Below are 27500 nucleotides of genomic sequence, written 5' to 3' on the forward strand. Positions count from 1 at the left end.
ATATCTTTGATAATGAAGATTCTCAAATTTTATATGATACGATATCTTATCACATTAGATCATATCATATAATATAATATCATATGAAATATTTCAATCTCTGACAAGTTAATATTCGTAGGGAACTCACTCACATACACAGACTAAACACATAAGCACACACATACACACAAATGTGCGTATATATATGTGTGTGAGTCGGTGTGCGAGCGCGCGCGTGTGTGTCCGCAAACATATACTCGAAATACGGAATCAAATATACCCGCTCAAAGCATTTGTGTATATTCATTTGTGTGTATACCCGTTTCCATGTACAACGGAATGGCCGTGCATATATATATATAAGTGTGTGTGTGTGTGTGTGTGTGCGTGTGTGTGTGTGTGCGCGTGCGTGTGTATATACTTGTATATATATATATATATATATATATATGTATCTGCATACATATATATATATATATATAATATATATGTATTTGTATACATTTATATATATATATATATATATATATATATATATATATATATATATATATATATATATATATATATATATATATATATATATATATATATATGCATACATACATACATACATACATACGTACATACAAACTCGCCCACCCGCACTAGCAGAAACATACAGAAATTAATACATGCGCTTCAGAATGTACATACATGCACATATTTATACACACTCTCACATTCACACACTAATGTTCATAACAGATATATGTTTAAAAATATTGTTGATGTTTAATATAAATCATGATATATTGACATGTGGAGGGAAAATATAGTAGTGATGATGATAATGATGATTATGAGGAAGGGGATGAAGAGGAGTAGGAGGATGAGAAGAGGTGTGCTAGAGGGTCGCAATGACGATGACGATGACGACGATGATGATGATGTTGAAAAGGAGGAGAATAAATATGTTGTTGATCGAGGGAGTGTTAGTGTATTTGTTGCAAGGAAGCCACTGTTGATATGATGTTTAAACTGCTATGGTGATGATTAATTTCAATATTTACTTAGATTATCATATAACAATAACAGTGATGTTATAATCACATACACTACTCCAATTACAATGGTAAAGAAAACATTCAAACCCGAAATAAAATTGAAGAATGACAAAAATCAGATAAGTGAATGGAGAGTAGAAAGAACGAAAATAAAACCAACGTATAAGAGACAGGTGGGGTTAAATAACGTCCGAGATCATATCGATCTTGTTTTCTAAATTTGTTTTCTAAAAAGTTATATTTTATTTTTAGATGAATGACTAAGTGTTTTCTGCTTTCAAAGAACAACACTGTCTCCTTCAAACCATGACTTGCAGAAAATAGTTATTAAATCACCCACAAACTTCTCTTTAACACTTTAAAATTAGATCGGATAGTATAGTTCTAGATAAATTATGTGTTGGAATAATAAGGAGATAGCCACGAATGGAAAGTATTTCATAATTGCTCTGTTCAATCAGGGATGATCTTTGGATTTAGTTTTGTTGATGAATATAGCTGATGAACTTATCGCAGTTCCAGCCGGGACTTACACTATCGTTCCTTAGGTGATGAAAGTTAGAATTAAAAAAATGAATATGTAGTGCAGAACGCAAAAGTTTGTCCGTTTTCGGTGATTTAATCTTCATGTTACTTGCCAAGTTACTGAACCGCAACACAACTGCTACTCAACACTCCTACCACGGCCAGACTACCTCTGTTTATATGTCTTGGGAGTTCCTACTTTTTCGCCTGGGGGCGTCGACACAACAATCGTATAGATAATGATTTACCTTACTGGCAATTTACTTACTTTAGGTTAAATAAAGTTCATTTAATTAACTCAAGTTTTTTTCCTGCGCTTATTATGACAACGGTTTTAGACTTACAACAGAATAAGTATACGCTTACATATCTTGAAAATTTAGATGAAAAGTATGAATCAAAAAGGGATTTTATAATGTTGCCACCAACTTCGTAGTCACGTCACTTTGTATTAATTTCTCCTAAGTAAATATTTCAAATTCATCATAGATTTGGTTACAAGGAACAAAGATTCATAGTAGTTGTCTGAAATAAACTTTCTATGTGGAATATAGAAAACCTCGGAATAAATATGAAGAAAATACCCAGGCATTCGATTCTTTGAAAGATACACAGTAGGGGATTCTTTGGGTCATTTTGAATAGAGGCACACATCAGTCTCAATTTCAAGAATAGCATACAGTAAAACAATATCAGTTTGGGCTACTTGTGCATTCTGATCACAAACAGTGATCAGTATAATCAATTTATCATACATCGTTGAAGATATCATTTCTAGATTCTAAATGCTATGAATGCCCTGCTCAATTTTCAAGATGCAAATTTGAAATTTAATTAAGTGAGAACTAACAAGGAATAAAATTAATAAACATAAGAAGAAGTTAAAAAGGAAAAACAAATTCAGAAACGTATAAAACAAATCCAGAAATTGCAAGTGCACAAAGTTAATTGAGAAACAATTTCTTTCAAAATACGTCGAAATAATAGTTCATAAATGATTCTGCGACACCCATCACGGAGGCAGCTCTGTGGTGACAACCAGGTATATAAAAAAAGAAATACAACCCCGAAACGATCTAAGTTTATTCTGAAATGGAAAATATCCTGTATGAAAAGCGGGGGTGCAAAGCATATGTTGGGGATGTTTAATTAAATATGGTGAATATAGACATCAGGAAGCGAAATGTCACTTCATCGAGGTGTATTAACTTTTTTCTTATGAGCCAAATACCTGGCTAACATGTGCAAGTTGGTTGCAGCACAGCGCTGACAATATACTGGACAAAACAAATGGAATCACCCTAATATTCAGAACTTGAATGAGCGAATTAAGAACACATAAGGTGATAAAGAAATGGGAATGGAATGAAAAATATGACGCAGGTGGATATAGAGTCGTAGCACTATTTAGATTATAGAACAACTTTAGTGCTGAAAAATACGTAGACAAACTTTGAATAAGTACATTTCCATGCGGATTTACTTATTGAGCGAGAATGAACGTAAATTTATCAAACGCATACGTTGGAAACTATTCGAAATTTCTCAAAGCCAGTAGATTAGGAACATTATCCAGCAATCAGTCCTTGATAGGTGGAGAATAATACACTAGATTTTAACATACTGGCCTATAGAAATATGAAAGGACTGAGGGAAAACCCAGCGCTAGTCTAATTTGCCCTCTGCACATGATGAAGTTACTCGCCTTCCTGCTTCGTAAACAAAACAAGAACAAGACAATTCAAACTTCTACAGGATTTATATCTTATATCAGAGATTTTTCGGAAGGTATAATGTTATAGTGCTTTCGTTTAATCCACTTGTAAGAAAAATAGTTCTTCCATATTTTCAGAATAGTATATGTAAAAAATTTAAAAGCAGTAACCAATGCTTTGTATAAAAAAGTTACTATTAAATCAATTGTAAGTTATCAAACAATTATTTCAAGTTTTAAAATCTCTTTTTTTATCATTCTCAAACACAAAAGATAACAATGGAAACGCATAAATTTTTTAAACTGAAAATTTATCCATACCTCAGTCAATATAAAATACAACCCCTTGTATTTCAAATACAGATTTGAGTATTCCTAAGGTTACTTAGTGTTATAAATCTAAATTGCTAGGACAGTATTTTGTGAATATTCTGAGAGGAAAATGCACACACACATGCACGCAGTCGCACACGCACACATACGCACATACACATAAACATATACATATTTACACAGACACACACACATATACACACACATATGAATATATTACAGATAGAAGCTTTTAAATAGCAGCTTGCTTCTCATGATTAATGATTTACTAAAACTTAAATTTCATTTAAGGAATCGATCACTTACCGTACGTTTTTCTCTATAGAATTTGTCACCAATTCTATGACATTAAGCGCTAGGCCTTGATAAACGTGCCTACGAAACCAATGTATTCAAATGTGCAGCAACCTTCTGAATGTAAGTTATAAAATTTTTACTCGAAATTGTCTTCGAAAATACCCCATTCTTACTACTCAGTCACACTGGTATTCTCAAAGGTATTAATAGAGCAGTGCTCATATTAAATACATTATGTAGGGGGTTCTGTTGTATGATGAGAACTACTTCTTGTGGAATTGAAAAACTTCCACATTATAATCCTTGTTTCCATAAAGCGGCAATGATATTTCTGCATTCCTATAGCTCTGAATTATATCTTCAATACTTTAGTTTATAGTGTGTAGGTACATACATTAATAGTTTGTAAGCGTATATATTGATTTAAGCTACAAATATATTTATTTATTGATTGATTTAAGCTACATATGTATTATTTATTTATTAAAGGCAATTTCAGTTGTTCCCAATTAACGAGCTTCTTGGCCGTTTAATTATAATACAGTATTTATTTATTTTGTTGTTGTAAGAACGTGTTATTACTTCTTCGTGTATATATTTATATGATTTTCAAAATCTTATTTTGTTTTATTTCCCTTTTTCATTTCAATTTTAATGAGCAATTTATTATATTATATTCTATAATACTGAGCGTGTTTCATAGATAATGATCTGAACTTGCCCTTTTCCTCGTACATTGTTTGAGGACATTGTTTACGAGATGTTCTGTTCCACCAGTCTTTATTAGGCTTCATTTTGGTATGATATCATGTACGTGATGTGATGTTGATTTAGAAAAAAAGCATCTATTAATCTATGTTTGTCGCATTGTCTGCAAGTCGTTTCTGGAACAAATTCTTTGTTATAGATACAACTTTGTAGCTATAAGTTATCACTATTTGTTTCCTGTGATGGTGTTACTAATAGTAAGAGACTCGTGGATACGTAGTCGGCGTACACATTTTTAACACCGTTGACAACACTGGTTCATTCGAATTTGGAGGTTTCTTTCTAGAGGTCGCGAAGACTCAAGAGGACACGAGACAAAGAGGTTGGATTCTCTTCCTTGCATCTAAGCAAATGCATTTGCTGCGTGTAACTTTCCTTTAAGTCATGCCTGTGTAGTACCTTGTGAATAAGTAGTACCTTATGATGTTATTAAATGGTGTGAGGATGGCTCTGTAGGCTACAACCCTTCAAATGCAAGTTACTACTAAAGGACAGTTGGTAGGGTTTTGAAAATTACAAGTTGGAATTGGCGGTTGTGTGGGTGCAATTTTGCGTCTGTCGTAGACTGCAGTGTTAGAAACAATGTTATCTAAGCAGGAGTTGCTCGCCTTGACGTTATTTCAGTTGAAAAGCTTATAGTATTTATGGAGGGAAATGTTTCTAACTCAATGACTGGAAAACCGTAACCAAGTTGGTCAAGCCTTCTAGGTAAAATGTAGGGTTGAACAAAGTTGTCTTTCTCCTTCTGGTCCTCTTCCAGTGCATGAGTGGGGGTCGTCTATATGTGCTAACTTCTCAAATAATTCTTTTCTCGTCAATGCGTCATTTTAATAGATAATGGTTCTCTTTAGGATCCCTCTATCGGCTGAAAACTTAAACATTCTTCTGCTAGTGCCTAAACTGGGTTTAAAATTACAGCAGGTGTGTGATTCGAGCTGCTGCGAATATGCACAGTTCCTCTGTCGGACGACTTTGTGTAAGGGTGGTACATACCCGTTTTCAGTTCTAGTGTAGGAAGCCGAATGTTCCTATTTCTGTCTCCTTTTTTCTGGAGACTTTGTGATCTCCGAAATGAAATCTCCAACAACGAATTGACTATCACCAACGGGGCCCACCTTTACTCATGGACTGGCCAAATTCTTAGAATACTTTTCGCAGGTCCTTCGAAAACATGTTCATCGCATGGCCATTCATATGACTTGATATTGCCTGGCCATGGTCCCTGTAATGCACGTATGACAATAAAACTTGTCAAATTATGCATATCTTCTTTGCAGCTGATAAATTATATTTCATTATTGGATAAAAATAGTGCTTTGTAAATCTTTTCCCACATATCAATTATGGACATTCTCCATATGCACAAAGATCATATCTCTTGTTATTAAATCCTGATACGGGCAAGAGGTGAAATTTGTGAGGTTTACGAGCTTACTTTCTTGCTCAAAATGTACAACACGACTTAAGTGATTTGACACAGCAACGAAGTCATCATCAGATTACCAAGGCACATACAAAATACACACATGGACGGAAACTTGCACACATGTAGGTATTTATTTTCTTGTGTACAAACTCTAGAAAGAATTTAGACTCACCTCAAAAGTTGTACTAACGACCACAATGGCACTTCTCTCCACACAATCATGTATATGTGACTCTGTGTGTTTTTATATACGTACATGTGTAGGGGTATGTGTGAATGTGCATAGCTCAGTAGTTACAGCGTCGAGCTCACAATAATGAGGCAATGAGTTCGATTTCCAGACCGGGCTCTGTGTTGTGTTCCTAAGCAATACCTTGCTCCAGTTCACTCACCTGTAGAAATTAGGTGCGACGTCACTGGTGAGATGTTGTATCGGCTTTTGCTTTTCCCTTGGATAATATTGGTGGCGAGTACAGTGGAGGTTGGTATGCATGGGTGACTACAGGTCTTCCATAAAGAACCTTGCCCCGACTTGTGCCTCGGAGAGTAACTTTCTAGGTACAATTCCATGCTCAATCATGACTGAAGATGGTGTTTTATATATATATATATATATATATATATATATATATATATATATATATATATATATAAATAAAAATGTATATATATATAAATGTATATATATATATATATATGTATACATTTATATAATGGGCATTACTATAGAAAAATAATGCCACACACTGGACTTCTCAAAATAACCACATTTAGTACCGAATGCGAGGAAAAACAACCAACAGAAAAAGACCAACTTCTTTTTAAATAACTCAACTATGTAACGACCGATTTCGCGATTACTAGAATGAATCTAGATTTCGCTCATCAGCATAGTATTGTTAAAAAAAAAAAATAAATAAACAGAATTCTCACCTCAACAAAAACGAACGTTTTTGTTGAGGTGAGAATTCTGTTTATTTATATATTTTTTTTTAACAATACTATGCTGATGAGCGAAATCTAGATTCATTCTAGTAATCGCGAAATCGGTCGTTACATAGTTGAGTTATTTAAAAAGAAGTTGGTCTTTTTCTGTTGGTTGTTTTTCCTCGCATTCGGTACTAAATGTGGTTATTTTGAGAAGTCCAGTGTGTGGCATTATTTTTCTGTAGTAATGCCCATTATATAAATATAAACGAATAATTATATTCTTGGGAATAGAAATTTCCCTTATGAAATTTTGTACACACTGGCTTCTTGATAAAATTCTTGTACAAGAGTTTTATCCCGTTTTGAATTTATATATGTATACATATACATGTGCGTATATATATACGTGTGTGTGTATAGAGGGGGAGAGAGATGATAGATAGATAGATACATTAGATAGATAGATACATAGATAGATAGATACATAGATTGATAGATAGGCGTGGCTATGTAGAAAAAAACTTGCTTCTCAACCACAACGTTCCGGGTTCGGTCACATAGCGTGGCAACTTGGGAAACTATGTTCTAATATAGCCTTGGTCCCAGTAGATTTAGTCGAGATAACAGAAACGGGCCTGTCGTGTGTATGTATATAAATATGTGTGTCTGTGTGTGCGTGTTTGTGCGTGTAGGTGTGTGCTTTGAGTCTGTGTACGTCCCCTCCATCACCGCTTGACAACCGGTTTTAATGATTTTACGTCACTGTAAACCAGCGTTTCGACAAATAAGACTATGCTTTAAAAAATAAGTACTGGGGTCGACCCAATTAATTAAAAAAAATTGGATCTGTCGCTCCAGCATCACTGCAGTCATGTGACTGAAAAGAATTAAAGAATAACAAAATACACACACACACACACACACACACACACACACACACACACAGACACACACACACACACACACACACGCATATATATATATATATAAGACAAGGAATAAATACTAGTCATTGCATATTGCGTTATTGTAGTAAATTTGTTTAAATAATCAATGTAAGTTCCTGGTTGATAGGTTTACCTATTTGGCCCATTGATCGGTTGAGAAAAATTTAACGACCTAGTGAGTTGATGCTACTTTTGACAGAATCGTTTCTGATTATAACCAAGCAGATCACTTAAAGAATGGTACGGGCATGAGGAAGAGAATAACGAAGGCAACAATCATAAGTATAAGGTAAATGGAACAGAAATTAAAAGAAAAGGGGAAAATTTGTAAAATTTATCAAAGGAAAGAGAAGCGAAGTAAGGAAAAGAAAGAATAGATAGGACAAAGGCAGTCGATAGAAGAATATATGCATATATTTAGTAGTGTGTGTCATTAAATAGCAATGATTAAATTCATGCAGATATGCACGCAAACACGCACACACATACATACACAGAACCCAGGTTGGCCGCAGCTATTGAGCTGAAACTAGTTAAAGTCGTATATATATATATATATATATATATATATATATATATATATATATATCGTTTTGTATTTGGTTTTCAAGATTCTTCATGTGAATTCGTGTGTCGAAGCATATTTTATTGTGTCTGAAGAGAGTCATTCTCTTTTAGTGCCTTATTACTTAACACACACACCGTTTCGATTTCCCCTCATTTACTTATTTATATATACACACACATGTGTATATATATATATATATATATATATATATATATATATATATATATATATATACGCATATATATATATATATATATATATATATATATATATATATATATATATATATATATATATAGTTGCATATCTTAGTCACGTAATGTACACACACAGGCACACTTACACACAGACACAATGACTGGATTAAATGCAAACTTTAGATATCTAAACTTGAAGCCAATATATTTAACATCATTGTAACAAATTCCAAGGACAATCTACAACTTTTACGCCTCCCGTCCAACCAACACCTTTTCATCAACGCCATAACATATCACAGCATCATCAACCTTAACACTGACACCAAGACTACAGCGCAATCCGCTGGTGAAGTGTTGCACAATCTTACTTATAAATTGAAATAACAGCAAATTCGTTGATGATGGAGAGGTTTGCTTAAATTTGAATATCTTGCTGCCGGCAACTTGGGCAAGTTCGCAATAAATTATGCAATGGTTTGCTTGACAATGCACTAGAGAGATGGCCAGCTATAACGTGAACGAGTGATGGTATGAGATAGACAGGGAGAGAGATAAGAAATGTAGGTTGTGATGACTGAGGGGTGCTAAGTAATGTAAAATTGATGATATAGTGTGTGTGTGAAAAATATACATATCCTTTCTCGTTCACATCATCTATATAGCTAAATATTTAAATAGAAACAAACATGAAAGTATGTAGGGATTCGTACGCATGCAGATATATACAACTATACACATATTTATTTAATACATATTATTTTCATATGAATTCATATATATTTGTGTGCATACACATGCATTGAATCACGTACAAATATGCACATACATATATATGTACATAAACGTACAGAAATACAAGATATACTATGGCATGTTACATATTGTATCTTAGCGTTATATATATAATCAGTGAATATAGCATATATATATATATATATATATATATATATATATAGACTAACTATTTAGTGTACGTTATTGCATGAAAGAAAACAAGTAAAGAAACATGGATCTGCATGAAGCCATGTGAGTCTCAGAATTATTTCTATTTCTTTTACTTTACGATGAAAGCCCTATGCTGAAGGTGCAGGTGTATAGCATCCATCAATTTTTATATAAGGGACTACATGTATATTACCTGCTACGACAGACATTTGGCCGCTAATCGTAGTAGCTTATTGTTCCGTTAGAAGTTGTTTTATTTCTTCTTATTTAGTAGTAATATAGATTAGAGCGAGAATTTCGTCCCTATGTATAACATGAACTACACTTTTCAAGGTCTTCTTGCTTATTTAAGGCGCCATAGCATACGATTTGATGGAGATTGTCTCTGTCTGTCTGGTCATTGTTTTTCAGCCATCCTTCTGCTCGCTTCCTGCTCTCTCATTTTCTCTCCCTGTATCTCTAGCTTTGCACACATATGCTTATAGTTTTCGATTCCTGAAGTAATAAACAGTAAATATACAATGTTAAGCATTTAGTATCCAGAAATTGTTAAATGTATATCGCTTTGCATGGGAAGAATCAAGAAAATAATAAATTACGTCAAGCTGCTAATACAAATGAATCTTTGTGATTATTTACAGTGTTTCCTAGGTACTACTTTAATATCCCACTGGTGGTCGTTCCTTGTGGTAGAAAGCTTGTGTGGTTCAGTATTTCTGAGAACAATGCCATCTAATACAATGCCATATAATACTGTTAGCAGTGTGAACCAATAATAACAAAGACGGGAAAAGAGAGCCAGAATGAATATGATCAATCCGCATAAAGACTCTAATAACGGTACAACAGATTTAGGCAATATAATGTTTGGTATCGCTTATATTTCAGCGCTGGAGAAGTGGTCATGTATCATATGCTGGATGGAAGGATCCCAAAAGACCGCCTGTATGGGGAACTGGTCACCGGGACAAGAGCACGAGGACAAGACAACATCATCTTCATTTCCAGGATGTCTGCAACAAAGATATGAAGTTAAGTGTTCAAGACGTCCTAAGATGGGAAAAGGTCACAAATGGTCGCCCACTGCGGATGGGAATGAAGGGAAGGGAAGAGAAACTGTAGCTTATCACCAACGAAAAGTGCACCTAAAGAGAGGAAAAACCAGTACCACCTGTAGAAATCTTCTTCAAATGCAGTCGCTTTATGTGTGGCCTCCACTCCCGTGTGGACCTCTACAGCCCCAAGTGCAACTGACAAGTATTCTTCAGTCACAGATGATGGTCACACGGGACTGACGTTGCTCATCGATTAAAATGCGACAGGATTTAGTTACCCCAGATCAAGAATTAAAATATCACTCTCTAGATAGAATCTCAAGCATGAATGTCACTCGAAACTCAGAGAAATACAGAATAACCAGAGGTAACAGAAAGCAATATAACTTCAGAAGTATACGGATGTCCATGACCTCAGAAAACTCTGTATTGCAATAAAAGATTGCGAATATCAACAGGTATCTTTCTAGCTGCAGACAACTCCAGAATGTTTGTAGATCCACAAGATATCTCTGAATGTTGGATGGGTTATTTGTATGCATTGTGTGCATGTGTGGGTTTCTCTGGGTGGCTATTTGTATATAAATAAACTGATATATTGATAGAGACCCATGAAAAAGATACAATATATAGAAAACAGTATTAGCGTTGTGTCGACGCCCCCAGGCGAAGAAGTAGGAACACCCAAGACATGTAAATAGAGGTAGTCTGGGCGTGGTAGGAGTGTTGAGTAGCAGTCGAGTAGCAGTTGTGTAGTGGTTGAGTAGAGACCATCCGAAGGTGCTAGACAGCAGTAGCTTGAGACATAACTATTAGAAATAGGAAAAGCAAAATATATATTTGGCCAGAAATGAAGCCACGTATTACAATTTTACACAGGAAGCTCATTGATAGAATTTGTGATGATCATGCATTTCCAAGACGCTGCTTGACTAGAAAAATAGTTTCAACGAGATATGGTGAGCTTCTGATTGAGCATATTCCATTTGTTTAGAAATAAGATCGGTTTTGCAATTTTTTAGATACTCACATGAAATTTCTGTAATAGTAACATTCTACCTCTAATTGATTGTTACATCTGAGGTGTCCTATATTGTTTCATGTTAACCGAACAAATGTGGACTGTAGAGTAATGGCAATCTTCTCTCTTGGGAGCAGTTGTTCGAAGCCCTTTGTACAACCCATTCAACGAGACGACTGTTGATCAAAAGTGTTCAAGTATTGGCTAGCACATCTTCGCTAGTCTTGAGTATATTATCTCTGTTTTATGATACTGGGATGGAATTGGAGGGAATTTTGGATGATATTACTCGCATGCTAAACGACTATGTACATGACCTATATTTTCCTCTTTGCGTGCACGATTTTGAGAGCAGGTAAATTCCTAATCGAGACATTTTGAATTACATAATCGTCATATCACCCAATCGTCATACATGAAGCTTTCGTAAGAAAAAAGGTATGGCATGCTAACTTAATGCTTTTTGTGAAGTTAGGCTGTTCATATATAGGGCAATAAGTGCCATGACAAAATAGTATGAGATCGGCTAATGAAAACCGTAAACGGGTTTCGATTAAGTCTTCAGATACTTAGTTCGTATACATAAAACTTTGGAGAAAAAGATGACAGTGATACCTTCACTATGCCAAATACTTTCAATCTTGTTTAGATAACTAAATTGTAAAAAAAAAAACAAAAAAAAAAACAGGTTTCTTGTATTTTCTGCGTTTATTGCTACAAGAAACTGTTTATTTTCTGTCTCAGTTAAGCAACATCAGTTGCCAATAGGGAAGTCACCATGTTTATAAATATTGACATAATATATATAAGAATCTTGCACACGAAATACACATACGAAATATATAAGAATAATTTCTTGAAATATGCTAAAGAAAATATAATGTTGTCCAAAGTTATTCAATCCATGATTAGAATCTCTATCAATCCTTAATGCCTCAATATCATATCAACAAGTAAATATTTAAATGTGTATGTATTGCTTGCAGCAATATCACAATTTCAATAACATATTTGATAATATCAGATGTAATAATATTGAGGATAGCTTCTGAAACGACTGAAATGTTATAAAATCAAATAAGCATGCATTGTAGATTCACCACTCACGAAATACATCAGTGCTACCTCTGCAGTTGCACCACCACCACGCCACCACCACCACCACCAGTTCCAGAGGAGTGCAATGTGATCATTTTCAAGTACTGGGGGTGGTTTGTGTTCCCATCAGTTTTTTTTATCATGGGGCAAGTCCAGGTTTTTGCATATTACCCAGTGAATATATTGTGCAGCTCTATCATGCCTGTTGAGATACTCTGTAGGCGCAAGCAGACTGCTCATGAAGACAACATGATCGATGGTCTCATTTTGTTGTTGGCATATACGACATAATGGGGAGCTGCCGTTCTTTAATATGTTGGCCTGGTAGTTCTTTGTAGGTAGGCATTGATCTTCGGCTGCTATGATAAACCCCTCTGTTTCTGATTTCAAGCCAGAGGCCATTAGCCATTGATGGGTGAGGGCTTTGTCAATATCTGCATTATTCGCTCTCTTTGGGTATTTGCCATTGAGAGATTTTCCATGCCATTTTTCAGTCATAATATCTAAGGCAGCAATTTTAGCACGGGTTTTCAAGCGCTTAGCTTTTTCTGCAGGTGTTTCTAGTTCGTCTAATTCTTGCATTTGTTGCAATTGGAATTCACTTAGATATTCCTTTGCCTGTTTTGTTACTGAGTAAGATGCTTTCTTGCTTTCATGTTTTGAGACAAGTTTTAGCATCCAGTCCTCAGAGTTTTTCAGATAGGTGTCTAGGCCAATTGTGGCTACCATCATTGATAATGCCAGCTGTAGAAATCCTCGGCCTCCCTCTTTTCTTAGCAGATAAAAACGTTCTATATCTGCCTTAGGTTGGTGCATTCTATGCATTGTCAACAGTGTTCGTATTTTTCTGTCAACATTACATATTTCAGTAAATGACCAGTTAACGATATTGAAACTGTAAGTCACGACTGGTATGGCTAGAGCATTGATCGCTTCGATCATGTTTCTCGCGTTCAGCTCTGTCTTCAATATTGCTCTCACCCTGCGATAACATTCTCTTCTGATCCTTTCCCTCATCACTGAATGCTTGATATTGTCCCCTTCAATTATCCCTAGGTATTTGTAGCTCTCCGCTGGTTCTAACTTTTTTATAACATTTTGCTGGTCAAGGTTCACATTAGATGTTTTTGTCATTTTTCCCTTGATAAAGGTAGCTTTTGCACATTTATCAAGGCCAAATTGCATCCTGATGTCATCACTGAATTGTTTAACAATCGCTAGTAGGCCTTTGAGTTGTTGGTCATTTTTTGCAAAGAGCTTTAAATCATCCATGTAAATGAGATGATTTATATTTTTATCAAATATTTTATAACCATACTGTGCATCATTGAACAATTTTGAGAGCGGTATTAGGGCTAGACAGAAGAGGAGTGGTGATAGTGAGTCACCCTTGAAAATGCCACATGAAAGTCTTACATCTCCAGCATTTAGAGATTCATTGTCATTGTTCAACGTCAGTGTGGTTCTCCATGATCTCATACTTACAGATAAAAAAGTTTCGCAGAGTAGGAGCTATTTTATACATTTCCAGACATTTCCTAATCCAATTACGTGGTAGGCTATCAAAGGCCTTTTTATAGTCTATCCAGGCCATTGACAAGTTTTTGTGTCGCTTGTGACAATCTTCTAAGATCATCTTATTGATGAGTAGCTGATCTTTACAACCATAAGATCCACATTTACACTCCTTTTGCTCATTAGGAAATATGCTACTTTTTATTAAAAAACTATAGGTGTACTCGGTTAGGACAGATGTTAGCGTTTTATACATTGTTGTTAAGCAGGTTATGGGTCGATAATTCTTTGGTTCGTTTGTTTCCTCATTTTTTGGAAGCAGGAATGTTAAACCATTAACTAGCCAAGAGGGCATCAAACTAGGATTTTGCAAAACATCGTTGTAAAGTTTTGTTAGCAGTTCATGGCTCTCTGGGAAGGCATTCAACCAGAAGTTAGGAATTTTATCCTTTCCTGGAGACTTTCATTTGCTTGAGCTCCTGAGAGCAGATCTTATATCTTCTACCTTGACCCCCTCCCACTTTTGCTCCTCTAAGGAGTCTAGGTCTATAGATATTCTATCAATCCAAGGGGCCTTTTCATTGTGTGTTTTATCTTCTGCCCAGATTTTATTCCAAAATTCTTGCACTTCTTCTTTTGATGGGACAGACTTTATCGTTACTGGTGTTTTCCCTATCTTCCTGTAGAAATTTTGGGGGTTATTTTTGAACATGTTATTATCTCGGAAGAATCTAACACGCTTTTCATACCTTGCTATACGGGCAGCTTTAGCACATACCTTTTGCTTGATGGATTCTATGGGTGTATCAATGTCAACGATGGTTTTCACATTATATTTTTTCTTTAGTTTTTGGGTCTTTGTAGGTTTGATACTCTTATCAAATTTAAGGTTTTTCAAACATTCTATGTCAGATCTAAGTAGCTTAATTTCGTGTTGAATGCGCTCTTGCCAAGAAGGCTTTTTTGTGGGAGTGTTGTTGTTTTCTAATCTTTTCACCACATAGAACCGTTGAGATTTCTGCGGATGCATAGTACAGGTGGTTGAGATCTGTAATATCAACATCATTAGCTGAAATTATATCCTTAAGTGCAAGGCGGATTTTACCAATTATTTTCAGGTTTTGGTTAGAATTGCGAATTTTGGGGAGAGTGTCGCGTTCATTCATACTGGTTTCTTTAATTTTCAGCCATTCAATCATGATTTGATTTTTTAGATCATGTAGTTCTGTTGCGTCGATTTCTGTATGATTTTCTTCATCTATTTGATTTTCACCTGCCTTGGTGTTTATGGTTGGTTCAGAGAATATTTCACTTTGCCTATCAGTTAACTCTTTCAATCATTGCTGTATTTTCATCAGCCTTGGGCTGGTTTATAATTATTTCTGTAGTATCTTCTTTAGCTGCAGTTTCATTCTTTTTATCCCTTACTGCTTGTTTAATTTGGTCAATCTCTACTTCAGTTAGTAATTTTTTTTTCATAATGTTTCTTCTGACGTTGGCAAGTTTGTTACTGTCTATGTAGGGTCTTACTTCAAGGTGTTTCTGTCTCCAGTTTAAGTAGGTTTGTACAGTATTAGATTTATCTGTAGGGAAATATATGGCATGGTAGAAGGCTGTAAGAACTTCTTTATTATCTTCCTTAGACCATTTTTCATTCTTTTTCTTTTGATTATTTGATGATGAGCATGGATGGCCATCTGTTGGAATATTCCGATTGTCGGGTACTTCCAGCTCCTCTGTGTCGGGAAGATTTGAACCAGTAGCAGATTTCTCGTCTCGGATCTGGTTCATTATCCGAGTAAGTGGTCCTTTATAATGCGGTCGATGACCATTCCGGTTTGTATTTTGTTTTATTAACAGTGAGGCATAACAAGCTTCGACGTTGACGCTAGGGGACGGATCTGTCTGTTTAGGGTAAATTTTTTGAGACAACACCGTCTCTGAGCTCTCGTGACGTAGCTTCTTAAGGCTAGCAGATCTATATCGAGTAAGTAGCGCTTTGTGATTCGGTCGACGACCAATCTGGTTTGTGATCTGCTTTGTTATCATTGAGGCATGACGAGCTTTGGCGTTGACATTAGGGGACGGATCTGTCTGTTTAGGGTCAGTTTTTTGAGACAACACCGTCACCGAGTTCTCAGCATGTAAACATTGCTCGTAGCGTAGTTTTTTAAGGCTAGCAGATCGGTATTCATCTCTATTTTTTTTGTTGATGGATTTATATCCGGGCATAGTGTTTTTTTAATTTTTTTTTTTTTGTGTGGCGTTTTAAACTTATGAATGGTTCACTGTGTGTGTTTGTTCACAAAATGAAAATAAATAAAGAAGAGAAAAAAAAGTTTTGGTTTTACTTCGTTTGTGATATGTGTTTTCGTATGCGTGAGTGTGTCCTGTGATTTTCACGTAGTTGTGTAAACATTAAGATGCATGTGTAGTTCTATGGGTATCAAAACGTATATATCATTGTGTACATGTTCGAGTGTATGCGTAATTATTCAATATATGTACTTACTATTTTGTTCCATTTCTTTTTTATATAGTTTGTAAACTTTCCGGTGTTGGTTTTGCGTGTGTGATCGCACATGTTTCACTGAGACATCGTGCATAGGAGGACCTGTGCTTTGTATGGCAGTAAAATTTCATTTTTTAAGAATAAAATATATTTTTTTAAAAATTATCTTCGTTGAAAGACCGCTTCCTTATTATTATTATTATTATTATTATTATTATTATTATTATTATTATTATTATTATTATTATTATTATGTATTTTAATGTGGTAGACTTTCCTCTTGATTGAAGTTAAACTCATGCTTTTGTATTTTTTGTACTGTAACTCGTCCTTCGATATTTCTTCCATGACTTGGGCTCTTGTGGCCAATAAAAGAAATCATTCCTATTGAGTGAGAGAGCAATGAATGCCATCAAAGTGACACTGGGTTAAAATATATGAAGACTACTATACCCATCATGTCTACCTGTCATAGATTTTTGTATTTGTTCGGTGGCAACTCAAGACATCCCGAGACGACATAGACTGTTGTTTCGTGAAATTTATCGCAAAATCTGTATTTAGGATCAATCATTATTATCATTATCATTATTATTATTATTATTATTATTATTGGGTGAGAGAGGAGTGCATGCCCTCAAAGTGACACTGGGGTAAAATATACGAAGCCCATTATACCCATCATGACTACCCGTCTGATAACGGTACACTAGGCACATGCATCACAACCATATGTGCGCGACATGGTGATCTCATATCAAGATAAATAGCGCATGATCTCGCAGGTGGGGCCCAGTTAGAATTTTCTTCAGGTCGGCTAACCCATCCCGCTCAAAAGGTCCCTAAATAAGGTTTATTATTATTATTATTATTATTTTATGTTTGACTTTTGTTTTGCATTTGTACAAGTTGGATCCAAGTCTCACCCAGAGACCTCAAGAGACAACAAGTTAGAAGTTCATGTAGGTGTTATGCCTAGGGTACCATATATTTGGATTTGTACAGTTTTGTTCAAGTGAATGTTTAAGAAACCATAAGAAAATTATGTTTGCTTTAAAATTTGAGATCACATAGACAGTATTTTACGTAGGATATGGGCAGTTCCCATGAGCACTATCTTTTGGACTTCAGCCATTTTGGGGTTTCCTGGTATCTGAGCTAGGTAGTAATCAGCCCGTTTCGCTGTCATTCCCAGGGCACCTATGACAATAGGTATTGTTTTCGTCTTCAGATTCCACATTTTGCTAATTTCTATTTCAAGATCTTTATATTTGCTCAGTTTTTGGTAGGTCTTGACAGATACGTTTATATCAATTGGGACAGTCATATCAATGAGGAGGCATGATTTTTGTCTGAAGTCTTTCAGTATGATGTCTGGCCTATTTGCGTCTATCTTTCTGTCAGTTTGAATGGTGAAGTTCCAGAGGAGTGCAATGTGATCATTTTCAAGTACTGGGGGTGGTTTGTGTTCCCACCAGTTTTTATCATGGGGCAAGTCCAGGTTTTTGCATATTACCCAGTGAATATATTGTGCAGCTCTATCATGCCTGTTGAGATACTCTGTAGGCGCAAGCAGACTGCACATGGAGACAACATGATCGATGGTCTCATTTTGTTGTTGGCATATACGACATAATGGGGAGCTGCCGTTCTTTAATATGTTGGCCTGGTATTATTATTATTATTATTATTATTATTATTATTATTATTATTATTATTATTATTTTATGTTTGACTTTTGTTTTGCATTTGTACAAGTTGGATCCAAGTCTCACTCAGAGACCTCAAGAGACAACAAGTTAGAAGTTCATGTAGGTGTTATGCCTAGGGTACCATATATTTGGATTTGTACAGTTTTGTTCTAGTGAATGTTTTATTATTATTATTATTATTATTATTATTATTATTATCATTATTATTATTATTATTATCACTATCATCGTTATTGATTGCAGATTGTTTTCAAACATTTCACTTCCTTCTAAATTTTGATGACATTTCGCTTCACAGTGTCTCGCACGTAGTTACAACAAGCTTCCAAAAGTATGTAACAACAACGGAAGATTAAAATGACCGTTTAAAAGTGTAAAGAAACTTGACTTCAAATAATTTAACTATTATTTTCAGTCATAGCGCCAACAACCGCACACATATACGTTAGTAGACAACGCACACTGAAAAACTAGCAGAGACTTGTTGAAGCGAAAATCAGAGTAGGAAAGCTTGGTTCCTAGATTAAAATCACTCCCAATTTTAGGAATGGTACTGAAAGTTGTCTTGTATCGGATCCTTGAAAAGAAGCTGTACCAGTAGTAGTAGTAGTAGTAGTAGTAGTAGTAGTAGTAGTAGTAGTTGTAGTAGTAGTAGTAGCAGCAGCAGCAGCAGTGTTTGTTGTTGCTATTGTCATTGTTATTGTTTTGTCGTTATGGAGATATCAACACCACCGCCATAACCACGATATAATAATAGTAATAATAATTTTTTCTACTATAGGCAGAAGGACCGATTTTCTGGGGATGGGTACAGCCGATTACATTTACCCCAGTATTCACCTGGTACGTATTTAATCTACTCCGAAAGAATTAATGTCAGAGTAGACTTCGGCGGAATTTGAACTCAGAACGAGAGACGGGCGAAATACCTCTAAGCATTTCACCCAGCGTGATAACGATTTTAGTAATAATAATGATAATAATAATAATAATAATAATAATAATAATAATAATAATAATAATAATAATACGCAAGACCAAACTTGGACCAGGAACTGGAGGTTTTAACATTGGGAACGAACAAGTATCTCAGCTGAGCTGCATCTGTAATAATGTGGATGGCCTAGACTTGCTCAAAACCGCTACAAGTTGTGACGACATGATGAGGTAGCGAAAGTGCAACACTGGAAACTGTGCAAAAAGTGTTGGCTAGACAGAGGCAAGACGTAGCATATGCACAAACCGCAGATAATGGCGGAACCGGAGACTAGTAAAATTCTCTGAGATTTCCCAATCCAAACAGATCAGGTACTAGAGCATAACAGACAGGTTGTGTTGGTGGTGGACAAGAGGCACCCCATGTGCAATATAGTTGATATTGCGTGCGCTTTGACCCACGAATAGTCAAGAAGGAAGGCAATAAATACAACCCTCTTAAGTAAGAAAGAGCCCGGGTATGGAAAATGAAGAAGGTGAAGACAGTGCCAATTATTGTTTGGTACTTGGGGACAGTATCAGAAAGCATCAAGAGGAATGTAAAGGGAATTCGAAAAAAGTGCCCAGTAGAACTGTTACAAAAAGTTCGCTTCCTTGGCACGGTCAGAAAAATCAGGAAAGTATGAGAATGCTGATAAGATGGGATAGCATGGTACCATAGGCTGAAAGTAGCAAGCTCGCAACACAGGAGTTCCAACAAAAACTGTGATGATTATGATAAAAATAATAATAATAATAATAATAATAATAATAATAATAATAATAATAATAATAATAATAATAATAATGACAATAATAATAATAAATGCCCTGATGCAGTACCAGGCAGTGGCTCTCATGGCTTCTGATCTTAAGTGTTATCATGTACATTGTTTTGTCTTGGTATAAAAGATGGGCTACAGCAAATATTCTGCTTTATACCACAGATTTGCTTGTCATTTGTTTGACCTTAACCGGTTGAGCATGTCCCTTGGTGGCTAACGATATGTGCATCTCTGATCACGAGCAGAAGTAGTAGGGGAGCATAATAGCCATGTGTTGAGAGGAGTTCTTTGGGGTTTGAATAATTCACCTTTGGAGACATGGGTGTTTTGCTCAACATCCTTAAACAAGCCTTATTCAGGGACCTTTTGGGTGGGATGGGCTACTCGACCTGAAGAAAATTCTAACTGGACCCCACCTGCGAGGTCATGCGCTGTTTATCTTGATATGAGATCACCATGCCGTGCACACATGGTTGTGATGCATGTGCCTGGTGTACCCTTATCAGACGGGTAGTCATGATGGGTATATTGGGCTTCGTATATTTTACACCAGTGTCACTTTGATGGCATGCACTGCTCTCTCACTCAATAATAAAAATAAGAAGAAGAAGAAGAAGAAGAAGAAGAAGAAGAAGAAGAAGAAGAAGAAGAAGAAGAAGAAGAAGAAGAAGAAGAAGAAGAAGAAGAAGAAGAAGAAGAAGAAGAAGAAGAAGAAGAAGAAGGAGAGGTGCAGGCTGCATAAGAGGAAGAGTTCCGGGCAACATTACACGAAGAGCTACGGGCTAGATTACAACACGAGTCTTGCATTAAGAATTTATCACTACAAAAATTATTTAATGCAACTTCATCGGCGAAATGAAAAGAAAAGTTTGCAAAAAAATTGGAATAAAAGTTCTTTTAATGCACGTCGACTCAAACATTCCAGGAAACTTTCGTTATCTAAAGTATATTTTCTGCTGCGCCCGATAACTCAGTTTGGCATGTGCGAAAAATCGGAGCCAACATGAGAAACTCTCGAGATGAAAAAAGAAACACTAAATATAAAGTACGTAAATTAATTTATCTCGTATGTATCTGTTTTTACATCCAGGTACATATTTTAATTTTTACAAACATGTGTTCAAAAGTGCCGGGATCGACATCATCTGACACAGTTACTGGTTTCATCGATCCCAGAGGTGTGTAAGGCAAACCTGCATGTGAATGGATTTGAGTGCTGACGTAAGGTTTGCAATTTTGTGAGGATGGTGTTAGTAGATACCTTCGACCATAGTTCTTGACTGGGTACTTTATTTTATCGATTCTTGAGAGATAAAACACATAGTTGACCTTAACAGGATTTGAACTTAGAATGTATGGAGCCATATAAATAACGCAAAACATCCTGTATTACACTCAAATGATTCTGCTAATCCGCTAATAGTAGCCAGAAGTACGTTCTAGAAAATAGCAATACTAGGATCATTAAACATAGTCATCACATCCACACATAACATTTTTTAACTTTGTGCATCTTTGTAAGCACTGAATATTTTTGTGCCTGTTTACCATTGAACATTCTGTTATACTCTTGAATATTTTTGCTAAGCAGGATCATCTTTGTTGAATTTAAACACTTATTCTTCAAGTAATTTCAAATTAGTTAGGGTATATTTGAAATTTTTATTGTCAATTTTAAACTTTAAAATCAAATATTTTGAAATTTCCTACTCGTACCAGTCATTTCAATCTTCCCTTACTAGAATGAAAGCTATCTGTCCTAAACCAACCCCTCAACAAGATTAATGATAGTTTCGGTTGATATCACGGATCTGTACAGGCGCACCAGCAGGTATTCGACATAACTCCACACCTCATCAAATTCAGGACAATGAATGAATGCATGTGGGGTGATTTTGGTTTCATGCACATACCTGAGATAAGTATGGTGAAATTTACTACCAAGCATATAAAATTTATTCCAAAAGTCATAATGTTTGTGATAAATTTCTGCAGAAATCCATATTTATTGACATTTTAGAATAATGTTCTACACAGGATTCATTGTCTCGTATTTTATGAAGAAACGCATTAATGTTTCTATTTAAGGTAATGAAGTGGAGAAGTAGATTTTGTGCTTTTGATTCTCGGCAGTGGTTTTGTTTTTAAGTCTTCTTTTTGCTGTTCCTTTTCGGATCATTTTTGTGGTTGTTCTCTATTTGCTACTTGCTTCTGTTGTTATTTTTTTCTCATACTCCACCGAGTATTCTATACAGCTTGTATATATTTTCGCCTTTGTCATTATGTAATAGGAATCATTTCCGAGTAGGTCATTTCTTCTCTTTCAATTTCTCATGCTCTAGAAAAGGTATTAAAAATGGACTCACTATATTACTGGAAAATATACAGCAGTAATTAACTGCTGTATATTTTCCAGCGCTGGGCCTACAATTACCTACGGTGTACTTTCTAAAAATCTCTTACTTGAGCAAAGGATCATTTTGGTAGAATTACAGTTTTACTTAAGAATCACATTGAAGTGTCCATGTAAGCGTTTTTATTATTATTACTTCTTTTATTGGCATCATTGCTGCTACCGGTATCGTCTGTCGATGGTTTTCAAATGTTACGAAATTTTGCACTATCATCTTCAACGTCACCTTTTTCGATATAGTGGTAACATGTGTTGCTAGTAAAGTTTATGGTTCAGCACACTTGATATAAAGTATTGAGTATACCGGAGTTCAAATGCATAAGATTACCCGATCACATACAATACAATTTTAGTAGTTAAGCAAACAAATTCTGTAGTATTTCATTTATCCGAAGGTGCCCAGAACTATATACCATCTAGAAACAGAGAGTTTAACTATAAGACTCAAATGATGATGAAAAATGAAAGTTTAGCTATTCTATTCTCTTGTCCAAAGTTGTCCACGTGTAAAACAATTGACATATGAAGTAAATGCTAATTCTCAAACGCTCCTCTAAAGAAAACCTGCATAAATTTGATGCAGCATCTGTGGAGCGAAATGCGACTTGAAATCGACCGATAAATGATTTATAAATTATTCTTAAAATCCACATACCGTATTTCCACATGCATACTATTATACATAAGAACCAGATTGCATGAATAAGCATATGTATTGAAGTATAGATAGATAGATTGATAGATAGATAGATAGATAGATAGATAGATAGATAGATAGATAGATAGATAGATAGATAGATAGATAGATGGATGGATGGATGGATGGATGGATAGATAGATAGATAGATAGATAGATAGATAGATAGATAGATAGATAGACAGATGCGTGTGTAAGTGTTTCTGTGTGTGTGTGTGTGTGCGCCCATGTGTTTCTGTAATCACATACACTAACAAGCAAACATACACACACAGTTTCACCCTGTACAGAAGTATTTACTATAACTCTTTGTAGAAATTGAAAGTTTCCAGGTCTTAAAATATTATTAACTTGAATATTTTTCTCGTTTACTTCGGGCAAAAATAAAAATGTGATTAGTCAAACTCAGTTTTCTCCATTTCATCATTTCCCGCTCCCTGCACAAATACGTATTAGTATAGAAGCAGCAGCAGCAATAGTCTGGGCAATGTTGTTTATGGAAGACCGGCAGTCGCCCATGCATACCGGCCTCCCCACTCCACGCCACCAGTGTTATCCAAGGGAAAGGCAAAGGCCGATACAGCTTGGCACCTGTGACGTCGCAACTCATTTCTACAGCTGAGTGAACTGGAGCAACGTGAAATAAAGTGTCTTGCTCAAGAACACAACAAGCAGCCCGGTCCAGGATCCGAACTCACAACCTCGCGATCGCAAGCTTGACGCTCTAACCACTGAGCCATGCGCCTTCACATATATGTATACATGTATATATATATATATATATATATATATATATATATATATATATATATATATATATATATATATATATATATATATATATATATATATATATATATATATATATATATATATATATATATATATATATATATATATATATATATATATATATATATATATATATATATATATATATATATATATATATATATATATATATATATATATATATATATATATATATATATATATATATATATATATATATATATATATATATATATATATATATATATATATATATATATATATATATATATATATATATATATATATATATATATATATATATATATATATATATATATATATATATATATATATATATATATATATATATATATATAGTGGAGAATTTACGAAAAAAAAACAACAGACGAGGACAGGTGGTGTAAACAACAAAAGGATGTATTAGTTTAACGATCGGGAATACACAAAGTCTTTAACGTTTCGAGCTACGCTCTTCAACAGACGGAATACGGAGAAAACAAGGAGAAAAACACGGAGAAAATAAAAATTGAATGTTTTGGTCAGCGATCAATCATGGCGACTATATATATATATATATATATACATGGGGCTGCTCGCGTGTATGCATGAGTTTATGCTTGTATATGCTTCTGGAGAATTTGAAAGATGGAAATAGTGAGGACGAAAGAAAGAATTCGGGTGATCTAACCTGTCTTGTGCGCCTCTAAGGAAAACTTTGAGTAACATCTGATAGGATGGATGGCCTCTTTCACATTTTGTACAGATATCGGCAGAATGTGAGTAACATTCCACAGTTTCTTTTATCATCTAATACCCAACTGAAATTAAATAATAGTCAAGGTTCTATGTTGCTTCCATGTTATAACAAACGCAAGATCGAAAATTGCACTAATGATCTAATGTTAAAAATACATACATCATCTTAAATAGCAAATGCAGTGTATTCTCTATACATGCTTAGATCAGTATCCATCAAATTCTAACTGTCATTTACATCACAGCATCACATATAGATGCATACACACACACACAGATACTTTCTCTCTCTCTCACACACACACATATGTATATATTTGGCTTTATCAGATGCATATTTAGATCATTGAATTCCAAACGTATATAAACTTTATTCTAGTTTTAACTATATGTACACACACAGGTACACATACTTAAATACTCTCACTTTTATGTATATATATATTATTTTATTTAAAACAATTCCAACTCTGTTTTTTATGTTTTATTTATATTCTTGTAAAATTAATGTGGGATATAGAATATGGAATATATGATATATAATATAAAAATGGATGGTACAATGAAATGAAGTATTGAATGTCTAATTGAATATATTGGATATGTCTTATTGAATATATGAAATATTGAGTGTTCAATATAAAGGATTAAATATATAAAGGCGAATACGTATTTTCTATACCTTGTGGTATTTCATCATGGCCAGTATGACAGACTGTAACAGACTGTAATAGACTGGCTGGTTTTCTGTCTTTTATACCAATTCCTTTGGACAGCAGTAGTATGTGTTTGGCTATTTTTAGAATTGATGCCAAATTTATTTTTAGAAATGATGACATTTGAGAAATTTTTTGTGTTTTGGTTATAGGGATAAGATTTTTAAAACCTAGTAGGTGTTTGGCTATTTTTAGAAATGATGCCAAGTTTTATTTTTAGAAATGATGACATTTGGGAGATTTTTTTGTGTTTTAGTTATAGGAATAAGATTTTTAAACCCCAAGTAAGATAAATTTAATCATTGTTTGTTAAGAGTGGGTTTTACAAGAATATAAATAAAACATAAAAAAACAGACAGAGTTGGAATTCTTTTAAATAAAATAATATATTCCTCTATACACGATCATACAAAACCCCTTTTTTGTATTTATTTTTACTCACATATATATGTATATATATATACGTGTCTGTATGTATGTGGGTCTGCGTATATATATATGAATATATATTCGCACATAAACCCATTTGATATTAAATGTTTATATGTTTATCTTGCATTTGTGGCATTAGATGTGCATTAATAATTTGTATTACATTTAAATATGCAAGAATATTGAACTGTGGTGCATATATGTATACATTTGTGTGCATGTGTGTAAGTGTGTGCATGTTTCTGTGTGTACCTGTGTGTTTGTGCGCTTATGTACATATGTACATATTCCCATAACTTCATAATCAATTTGACTCACAAACGTAGCTATGAAGGCAAGCAAGTACAGTTTAATGCCCCATAGTAACATCTTAAATACCGCCTTTATCTTCGCTAATGGTGAAACCTTTCTTAGGTTATATGAATATTAAATGGTTATGGATTTCTAAGATATACTAATTCTGTTTATCCTGTTAAATATAAGCATATATTGTAATTTACTGTTTGCTTTAACCAGAAAATTAGCCTGGTGCTTTATACACACTGCATGTATACATTCAAATATATACATGCACAAATTCACAGTACACGAACACATTTACGTAATCAAGCAAGATTATCTGATTATATGTTTATATTCACACGTTCAGACACACATATGTAATGTTTTTCATATTTTGTGATACAATTACATTTGAAGCGGAGGAAAATTTTCCCTAATATAATCCAGAGAAGGCATACAACAGTTAGCTACATCTTAACATTGAACTAAAACCTGCTATCATGACTATGAATAATTAGATGGCCAGTATCCAAAAGCAGATGTTACTGCAATAGTTAAAGTCAAGTGTTAACTGTTAATAAGGGGAAACAATTCATGCTGCTATGGCCTTACAAGAGGGAAAAACCGATTCAAATATATCGTAGCATCAGATGAAACATTAAATGATACGTATGCGAAGAGTATGCATTTCTTCTTCAAAGGGTATAAACGGAATGCAACGTCTTTGCTGAAACATAATTGCAAATTTAAAGGGGAAAATATAAGCATTAATATAAAGTGAGCAATAATAGGCAGTGACATCAAACTATCTATTTGGCTCTGGGAAGTGTCTGTAAAGCAATGCAGAAAGTATAATATCATTACGCAACAATTATGCCTACTCACCAACAAGAATGAGATCATCTCTCTGAGAAAGAAAATGAGCACTGAAAATATTTGCCATAAATGTAAATAAATCGAAGACCAAACACACTCACCCTCACACATGCACGCACACACACACACAGATACACAAACGCACACATATATACACACATGCATACACATACACGCAC

Source organism: Octopus bimaculoides, chromosome 4, assembly GCF_046866305.1.
Source record: "Octopus bimaculoides isolate indiv1 chromosome 4, ASM4686630v1, whole genome shotgun sequence".
In the NCBI taxonomy this organism is placed as follows: Eukaryota; Metazoa; Mollusca; class Cephalopoda; order Octopoda; family Octopodidae; genus Octopus; species Octopus bimaculoides.